Genomic DNA, 9,326 nt, shown 5'->3' on the forward strand with positions numbered 1-9,326 from the left:
TGAGACCCCTGCAGGGACTAAACCTGGCTCTAAAAGCACACGTCAATAATGCCAGATCTATCAACTTTGCTTCAGTAACAGACTCGCAAATATCATTACATGGGTCAATCGGAGGGGGACAAAGAGCCACAGTGGGGGCTGATGTAGGTTAGACCATACTCAGCACCTCTTGTTATTTATAGGTAAGTGGGCTCAGGTCTGTGGTGGGCAGAATCAGGCCTCTAGCTCCACCCCACTACTTCCTGGTATAAATTGGATTTGCAACATGTCTCTACCCACAGCCACCACCAGGCGCAGACTGAGCTGCCTCCAGGTCTTGCTGGACCAAGGGGTTTGCCCCATCTGAGGAGAGCAAGTGACTTTGGAGTTAAGCTTTGTCCCAGTCCAACCATTTGATATGCTAGGATGGTGGTGGGTAAATGAGGCAGGGGATTTCAGGAAGAGAAAGGAGCATCTCATGGTTAAAGCAGGTGAATGCTGACCTGGAGAACTAGATTCTAGTCCTCTCTCTGCCACAGAGTTCCTAGGGGATACTGGGTAGGTCACTTAAACCCAACTTTTCACAGGTGGCCATGGATTTAATCGTGTGTTCCTCATTTTCTGGGTGCCTGACTTGAGACTGTGACAGAGTTCATGAACTGTCACATGGGTGGGGGAGAAAGGAGGAAAAAAACAGCAGCTGTAGGCAGTGGAACCCCAACAGATGAGAACTAGGGTGTGGTCCAGCTGGTGCTCAGCAACCACCACACCCCACAGAGGCTATTGGGAGTGGGAGGAGTCTCTATAAATCAGATCCAGTTTATTGAAGGTGGTTGTAATATTGTGCCATGCCCCAAGGTCTAAGGAGATGTAACATATTGGAAAAGAAGGAACTAAATTAGGGAGAGTTTGGGAATAGGGCATGGAGAACTTATGAGGAAATGGGTCTAAAAGGAAATGGGTGTAGATGACCAGTAAAATAAATACTAATGCACCCCTTCTTGGAGCTCCAATCTTCCCTGGCTTCCTTTCCTTCCCCCCAACCCCTGTTTCTGTGGTACTTGTATCAGGCTGGCCAATAACCTGAGGACAGACCCTGGGGTGTGATCTGCAGTTGTGCTCAGCACTGTCAATGTGAGTTGTGGTTTGCCTATCTAACGCTGAGCACTCTGGAAAACTAACTCCTGGTTGTCTTTCACTGCGCACCCAAAATCAGTGGATGCTTTTGACCTTGAGCACTTTGTCTCTCAGTTCTCTCTCTGTAGAATGAGACTGTGATCAGGGCCGGCTCCAGACCCCAGTGCGCCAAGCGCGCGCTTGGGGCAGCATTCTGCCAGGAGGGCGGCAGGCGGCTCCGGCGGACCTTCCGCAGTCATGCCTGCGGGAGGTCCACCGGAGCCGCGGGACCAGCAGACCTCCCGCAGGCACGTCTGCAAGAGGTCCCCCGGAGCCGCGGGACCGGTGACCGGCAGCGCGCCCCCTGCGGCATGCCGCCGTGCTTGGGGCGGCCAAATTCCTAGAGCCGCCCCTGGCTGTGATGCCCTCTTGTCTAAGGGAGGTGTTGTGAAAATAATTTCCTTAATGTGTGGAAAGCCCACCCATGCTGCAGCTGGCAGCACCCTGAGGAAACTGATAATTCTGCCCTCAAAGCGGGGTTTGAATAGTGACCTGTCAATAAGGCCCGAGACCACCCACTGAACAGTAAGGAGAAAAGAAAACATTGCCCAGCTGCTCATTCAGGGAGCCCTGTACCGCCTGTGCACTGAATGAGACAGGGGTCCAGTGGAAAAAGCACACAGGATCATAGAACTGTAAGAGACCTTGAGAGGTCATCTAGTCCCGTCTCCTTCACTCACGGCAGGACTAAGTATTATCTAGACCATCCCTGACCGGTGTTTGCCCAACTTGCTCTTAAAAATCCCCAATGATGGAGATTCCACAACCTCCCCAGGCAATTTATTCCAGTGCTTGACCACTCTAACAGTTGGGGAGTTTTTCCTAATGTCCAACCTAAACCACCTTTGCTGCAATTTAAGCCCATTGCTTCTTGTCCTATCCTCAGAGGTTAAGAAGAACAATGTTTCTCTCTCCTCCTTGCAACAACCTTCTACGTACTTGAAAACTGTTGTTATGTCCCCTCTCAGTCTTCTCTTCTCCAAACTAAACAAATCCAGTTTTTTCAATCTTCCCTCATAGGTCATGTTTTCTAGACCATTAATCATTTTTCTTGCTCTTCTCTGGACTTTCTCCAATTTGTCTACATCTTACCTGAAATGTGGCGCCCAGAACTGGACACAATACTCCAGCTGAGGCCTAATCAGCGTGGAGTAGAGCAGCAGAATGACTTCTTGTGTCTTGCTTACAATAATCCTGCTAACAGCATTTTTGTTTTGTTTTGTTTTGTTTTGTTTTTTGCAATAGCGTTACACTGTTAACTCTCATTTAGCTTGTGATCCACTATGACCCCCAGATCCCTTTCCGCAGTGCTCCTTCCTAGGCAGTCATTTCCCATTTTTCATGTGTGCAACTGATTGTTCCTTCCTAACTGGAGTAATTTGGATTTGTCCTTATTGAATTTCATCCTATTTACTTTAGACCATTTCTCCAGTTTGTCCAGATCATTTTGAATGTTAATCCTATCCTCCAAAGCATTTGAAATCCCACCCAGCTTGGTATCATCCACAAACTTTATAAGTGTACTCTTTATGCAGGGCCGGCTCCAAGCACCAGCACAACAAGCAGATGCCTGGGGCGGGCAACGAAAAGGGGTGGCACGTCCGGCTCTTCGGCGGCAATTCAACGGCGGGTCCCTCAGTCCCTCTCGGAGGGTAAGACCTGCCGCTGAATTGATGCCAAAGAATGAAGCGGCGGCGGTAGAGTGCCAATCACTTTTTTTTATTTTTTTATTTTTTTTATTATTTTTTTTGCCACTTGGGGCAGCAAAAACGCTGAAGCCGGCCCTGTCTCTATGCCATTATCTAAATCATTGATGAAGATATTGAACAGAACTGGACCCAGAACCAAGACCCCACTTGTTATGCCCTTCCAGCATGACTGTGAACCACTGACAACTACTCTCTGGGAACGATTTTCCAACCAGGTTTGCACCCACCTTATAGTAGCTCCATCTAGGTTTTATTTCCCTAGTTTATGAGAAGGTCATGCAAGACAGTATCAAAAGCCATACTAAAGTCAAGATATACCATATCTACCACTTGCCCCCATCCACAAGGCTTGTTACCCTGTCAAAGGAAGCTATCAGGTTGGTTTGACACAATTTGTTCTTGACAAATCCATGCTGACTATTATTTATCACCTTATTATCTTCTAGGTGTTTGCTTAATTATTTGCTCCATTATCTTTCCAGGTACAGAAGTTAAGCTGACTGGTGTGTAATTCCCCAGGTTGTCCTTATTTCCCTTTTTTACAGTTGGGACTATATTTGCCCTTTTCCAGTCTTCTGGAATCTCTCCCATCTTCCATGACTTTTCAAAGATAATCACTAATGGCTCAGATATCTCCTCAGTCAGCTCCTGAGTATTCTAGGATGAATTTCATCAGGCCCTGGTGATTTGAAGACATCTAACTTGTCTAAGTAATTTTTCACTTGTCCTTTCCCTAATGAGAGACCATGCCATAATGCGGATGCACAGACAACTTGAATTCTGGCACTTCCTGACTGTTGAGAGCTTGATCTCACACTGTATGGTGCTTGTGATGGGCTTTTGAACTCGACTCTACACTGTGTGTGTTCCAGGGGCACCTGAAGCCCTAGGGGGCCAGGTGCTGCACATCATTTACAGGCACTGAGTCAGGTCCTGCCTGGAAGGTCCTGCCGTCCAGCTGGATGAGAGACAAACGGAGGGGAGGAGAAAAAGGAAGGATTATCCCCATTTGATAGACTGTGACTCGTCTAAATCACATGGTGTCTGCGACAGAGCTGGCCGGTCTCCTGAGCCACATGACCATCCTTTTGCGGTGAGTGTGTTACGTGATCCTATAGGACCATGTGTGTCATGCTAAGGCTCATGCAGCAGGGGGAAGCACTCTGGCAGCTGACTCAGACTGGCACTGCAGGGCAGTATAGATGTTTGTGCTCATGCCGGAGCCCAAGCTCCAAGGCCCTCTAGCCATGAGCTGGAGTCAGTTGACCTGGGATATGAATCGCTGCCGCAGGGTTAGCACAGCAGAACCCGCTCCAAACAACCAGTCCTCTTTAAAGCCCTGTGCTCTGAGCTCTAGGTCACTCCCTGCAGAAAAACCATGACACTCTGCGCTAGCTCCTAGAGCCTGGGATAACGGATTCCTTTGTCCACCCCATGCTTACAATGCCAAGTCTTCACCAAGCCAGCAGCAGCAGCACAGAACTCCACACCCCTGCTGGGGTTGAAATCCCGAATCCAGGGGCTCCTGATCACTCCCAGCCAGTCTCTGGGCAGCCTGGCTGTCCAAATGACTAATGCAAATTTCTCCATTGCTGCTGCTGCTGCTGCCTGCCTTTAGTTTGTGCTTTGCCCTCAGACCAGTACCGGATTTACCATGGCGCCGGGCCCATGCTTCAAAGGGGCCCCGGCCCAGCCCGCTCTTCTCTGCCCCCTGCCAACCACTCTCTCCTGCGGGGGGCAGGGGGCAGAAGCTTGGTCCTGCTGGCTCCTGCTGCAGGGCAGGCTCCGCTGGCAGCCAAGCTCCCCCGTATCCCGCCTCTTCTCTAGAGCGTGCCGCGTCCCTGCCCCCCCCCCTCCCAGCATTTCCCCCGCTGGCGCGAGGGAGGAGCAGAGCCGCTGTGCGCTCACCACTCGAGGGAGCAGGGCCTTGGGGAAGGGGGTGGAATTGGGGCATATCCCCTCCAGCCCCCTGCCATGAGCCGCTCAGGGCAGGGGGCTAGGAGCACCCCCACCCCTCTGTCCTGACCCCTTCACCCCCTCACACATCCCCAGCCCCCTGCCCTGACTCCTGCACCCCCCACACTTACTCAGCCCCCCCACACCCAATGCTCTGACTCCTGCACCCCCCTCACACACTCCCAGCCTGCAGTCCTGACTCCTGCACCCCCACACATATCCAGAGCCCCCACACCCTGTGCCCTGACTCCTGCACCCCCCACACTTACTCAGCCCCCCCACCCAATGCTCTGACTCCTGCACCCCCCTCACACACTCCCAGCCCGCAGTCCTGACTCCTGCACCCCCACACATATCCAGAGCCCCCACACCCTGTGCCCTGACTCCTGCACCCCCCCAAATCCTCACCTCCACCCTGAGCACCAAACAGGAGCTCCTGCACCCCCCACATTCCCACCCACAACCCTAGCACCAAATGGGAACTGCCCCAGGTAAGCGCTCCACACCCCAACCTCCTGCCCGAATCCTGAGCCCCCTCCCTTACCCTAGCTCCTGGCCAGACCCTGCACCCCAACTCCCAGCCTGCTCCTGCACCCTAACTCCCTCCCAGACCCTGCACCCCCAGCCCTGTGCTCAGTGCACCCCCACCCTCAGCTCAGTGCAGAGAGAGACGAAGAGAATGGGCTAGAACCAGGGAGAGGATAGATACCCGCTCTATGTGGGCAGGGGCGGGAGAGATCCTGTTTATCCCCTCTCCAGCCCTGCTGCGTTTGCAGTTTACCCCCGGCCCCTCCCTTGCTCCAGTCAGCAGGGACTAATCCTCTCCCCATGCCCCACTGTGCTCATCTTGCCCCTGGCCCCTGCCTCGCTCTAGCTGGGGACCAATCCCCCCCCCCCCCGATGTCCTGCTGTCAGGGTGGATAAAAATCAATGACTTCTTTAAAAAAATCAAAAAATCAGATTTTTTTTAATTTAAATTGGATTTTTGAGAAAAAACCTATCTAAAGATACATTATATCTCATCATGGAATAGGGATTATAAATTCTAATTCTATAGTATGAGACAATAGATTCATGTAATGTTTAAGAAAAGTTTTGTAAATGAGTTCCAATAGTTCATGGATTAGGGACCCAATTTTATGAGGTTCCGCAGGCTTCTGTATAGATTATTTAGGTTAATTTTTCTATCTACCCAATGGGACTCAGTGCTCAGTCTAGAAGAAACCATCAGAGATGAATAGTTTTGCAGTTCTTAAACTGTGGATTTGTATCTCCAGAGGTAACATGCTTGTGAACAGCAAAAATGTTTTTAAATAAATAAATAATATATAGAGGTGAGAAATAACAGAACTCAATGCTATTGTCCCTCTGCAAATTTGTGTACACAGAGTCAATCCCTGACCTCTCTTTAAAAGTGAGAAGTTTCAAAAAGTTCAATCAATAGAAGATTGTTGGGGGCAGAATAGATCTGGACAAGGACAAGAAGTCTGGAGATAAATGTGAGAAGGGAGGGACATATGCTTTTTTGTTAAAATATTATGTTTGCTGTTGAAGAAAAAAATCCAGAATTCTTAACGTTGTTAAATAACAATTTAAATGTCTGTCTGGTGACGTTCTCCTTCTAATACAGCCTGGCAAGAAAATCCTCCAAATATTAATGATTAACCTGTTGAATTGGAGATAGTTCACCTCCCAATGACTTTATAAATATCTGCTTCAATTATCTTTGGTAAATGAAATAACCAAACAATCATTCATTTTCTGATATAGCTGTAAAACTCATCTGAAAAGTTTTCAAAATAAATCACTGTTTAAAAATGTATAGTGCATACCTTCTAAAAATGAAACCTACATCTATCTCTGAGTTGTGAAGAATATGTATTAAGGTTATAACAACCAACAAGAATGCACGTTTATGTAGAAAACCATGATTAACTTGAGTCTTCCTGACTAGTGATTTAAATCAAATCCACCCTTCCCGCTGTGCTCTTACCCCTGTCCCCTTCATTCCCCACAGGGGCCCACAGATATGTTAGGCACCGGGCCCACTAAAAGTTAATCCGGCCCTGCCTCAGACTGCAGCTTACTAGCAACAAGGACTCACAAACTGGAGGCTTCAACCTTCCACCACTGCTGAGCATCCACTTCTTGTTCTTGTGTTACTGCTGCACCTTGAGTACTTCAGGAGAGGGGTTGCTGTCCTACCTCTGGCTCCTTGGCCATCTCCGAAAGATGCCTCTTGCACTGATCTGCTCTGGGAACATGGTTTTGACGTGTGTGTGCCTTATCAGATTGTGGGATTTAGCAGTGTCCTCTTTGGCACCTCACCTTTGGCTTTCAGAGGAGATTTCCTTAGCAAAATCACAACCTTCGACCCACCCAAGCTTCTCTGCAGGGACTGGGTAGATGGGCTCCTCACTCAGGCTGAGGAGCTGCTCCACAGATGTGCCTGCCGCCCACAGAGAGGGGAACGTCTCCAGCTCTCTGTTCTTCCCGTGGACCCCTTCCTGTTCTTGGCATATTCTCTCAGTGGACATGACTTTTAGGAAATCTCATCACTCCTTTCCTGCAGCCCCTGCTTGTGGACGAGTCTCTTTCTCCCTGGAGGGGTGGTACCAGTGGCATAGCCAGGTGGAGGGAACTGGGGGAACGATCAAAAAAAAGGTGCCACCCGCTTGCAGTGCTTTTACTCACCTGGCTGTGCTCCAGGTCTTCGACGGCGGGCCCTTCACTGGCTCCGGGTGTCTTCGGTGGCACTGAAGGACCTGCCACCGAAATGCCGTTGAAGACCCGGAGCGCTGCCGGCTGAGTAAACCAGAACCCCACTGCTCTACATTCCCTTCGCGGATTCTCTGATTGCAGCCTCTGTACATCTGGAGTTTGTAGGGAAATCTCTTAGGATGGTTCATTGCAGCTTGAGTCGTCCTCTTGCACCGTCTCTGTTTGCTGTTCTGAGTTCCAGCTCAGCTATTTCTCCAGGTGATGGGTCAACTTCTCAACTGTCCCCCCGCTGCTTTTTTTTAAGAGTCCCTTTGCTCTCTGACAATTTTTCCCTTCCTGTCTCTGCACCTGAAGGTGCCGGGCGGCCGTTTTGTCCGTTCTATTTGCTTTACTTTCGCTACAGCTCACTTCCTCCTCATTTCTTAAGCCCGTTTCTCTTTGCTCAGAGCTGGTTTCCATCATGTTTCATTCGTGCTTTACTTCTCTTGTGCTTTTCTAACAATTGCTTAGGTAACTTAGAGACTCTTTTTTCTTTGTGTTTCACTGCACTGTTCTTCCACTAACTTTTCCCCTCGTGCCTCTGTCTTTCTTCTGTCTGCCTCCTCCTGTTCCTGCCATCTCTGTCCCTTCTCCAGGGCTGCCCAGAGGATTCAGGGGGCCTGGGGCAAAGCAATTTCGGGGGCCTCTTCCATAAAAAAAAAGTTGCAATATTATAGAATCCTGTATTCTCGTGGGGGCCTGGGGCAAATTGCCCCACTTTGCCCCCCCCTTCGCCCTTCTCAACGGGACTTTCTCCCTGCCAGCTCTCTGCCCGGCAGCCCTGAGGACGGGCTTCTCGATGCATTTCCATAGGGGCCCACAGTTTCCGTGAGCCCTGGGCTAAAAGCATGAGACACGGAGCAACCCTAGCCCCTGGGGGCCCAGAGTTCTGCTCCCTAGCAGGTGACAGGCCAGGCCAGTCTCCAGGGTCCATTCACTCCCTGGCTTCTCTGCTGGGAGGGCTGGGAGCCAGGACTCCTGGGTCCTATTCCTGGATCTGGGAGGGGAGTGGGGGCTATTGGTTAGAGCAAGGGAGGGGCTCACTGGGGGCCAGGACTCCTGGGTTCTGTGCACAGCACCACCACTGACTTCTAGGGGACTGTGCAAGTCTTTACTATACACTGAATCTCCAGCCGCTGCTGCTCCCCCAGGCTGGGAACTCCCTGTGACTCCAGCCCCGCTCCCCGGTTGGGTGTCCCTTGACCCCACAGACACTCACGTCCCAATACCCTGCTCCACCCGGCCAGCCAGTAGTCTGGAAAGGAGACGGGTTGTTAGGGACCAGATCCCAGAGTGACTGGATCCTACACTATGGTCTCAGATCCATCGTGGCCCCCTTCCCCATGGGCATACCCAGTGATGAGCTGCCAAAATCTTAACAACTGGTTCCCTCCTCACCCCACAAGGGGGTCGTGGCCCGCCCCCCGGGACCCCTGCCTCATCCACCCCCCTTCCCTCTCCCCTGACTGCCTCCCACCACCCCATCCAACCCCCACTCCTTCCTGACTGCTCCCCCGGGACCCCGCCCCCATTCAACCCCCCTGTTCCCCGCCCTCTGACCACCCCAACCCCTATCCACCCCCCCACCCCCAACCACTCCCCTGAACGCCCTTGCCCTCTATCCAGCCCCCCAACCTCTGACCGCCCCAACCCCTATCCACCCCCCCGCCCCCACCACTCCCCGAATGCCCCTGCCCTCTATCCAGCCCCCCAACCTCTGACCGCCCCAACCCCTATCCACCCCCC

Source organism: Mauremys mutica, chromosome 14 (assembly GCF_020497125.1).
Source record: "Mauremys mutica isolate MM-2020 ecotype Southern chromosome 14, ASM2049712v1, whole genome shotgun sequence".
Classification (NCBI taxonomy): Eukaryota; Metazoa; Chordata; order Testudines; family Geoemydidae; genus Mauremys; species Mauremys mutica.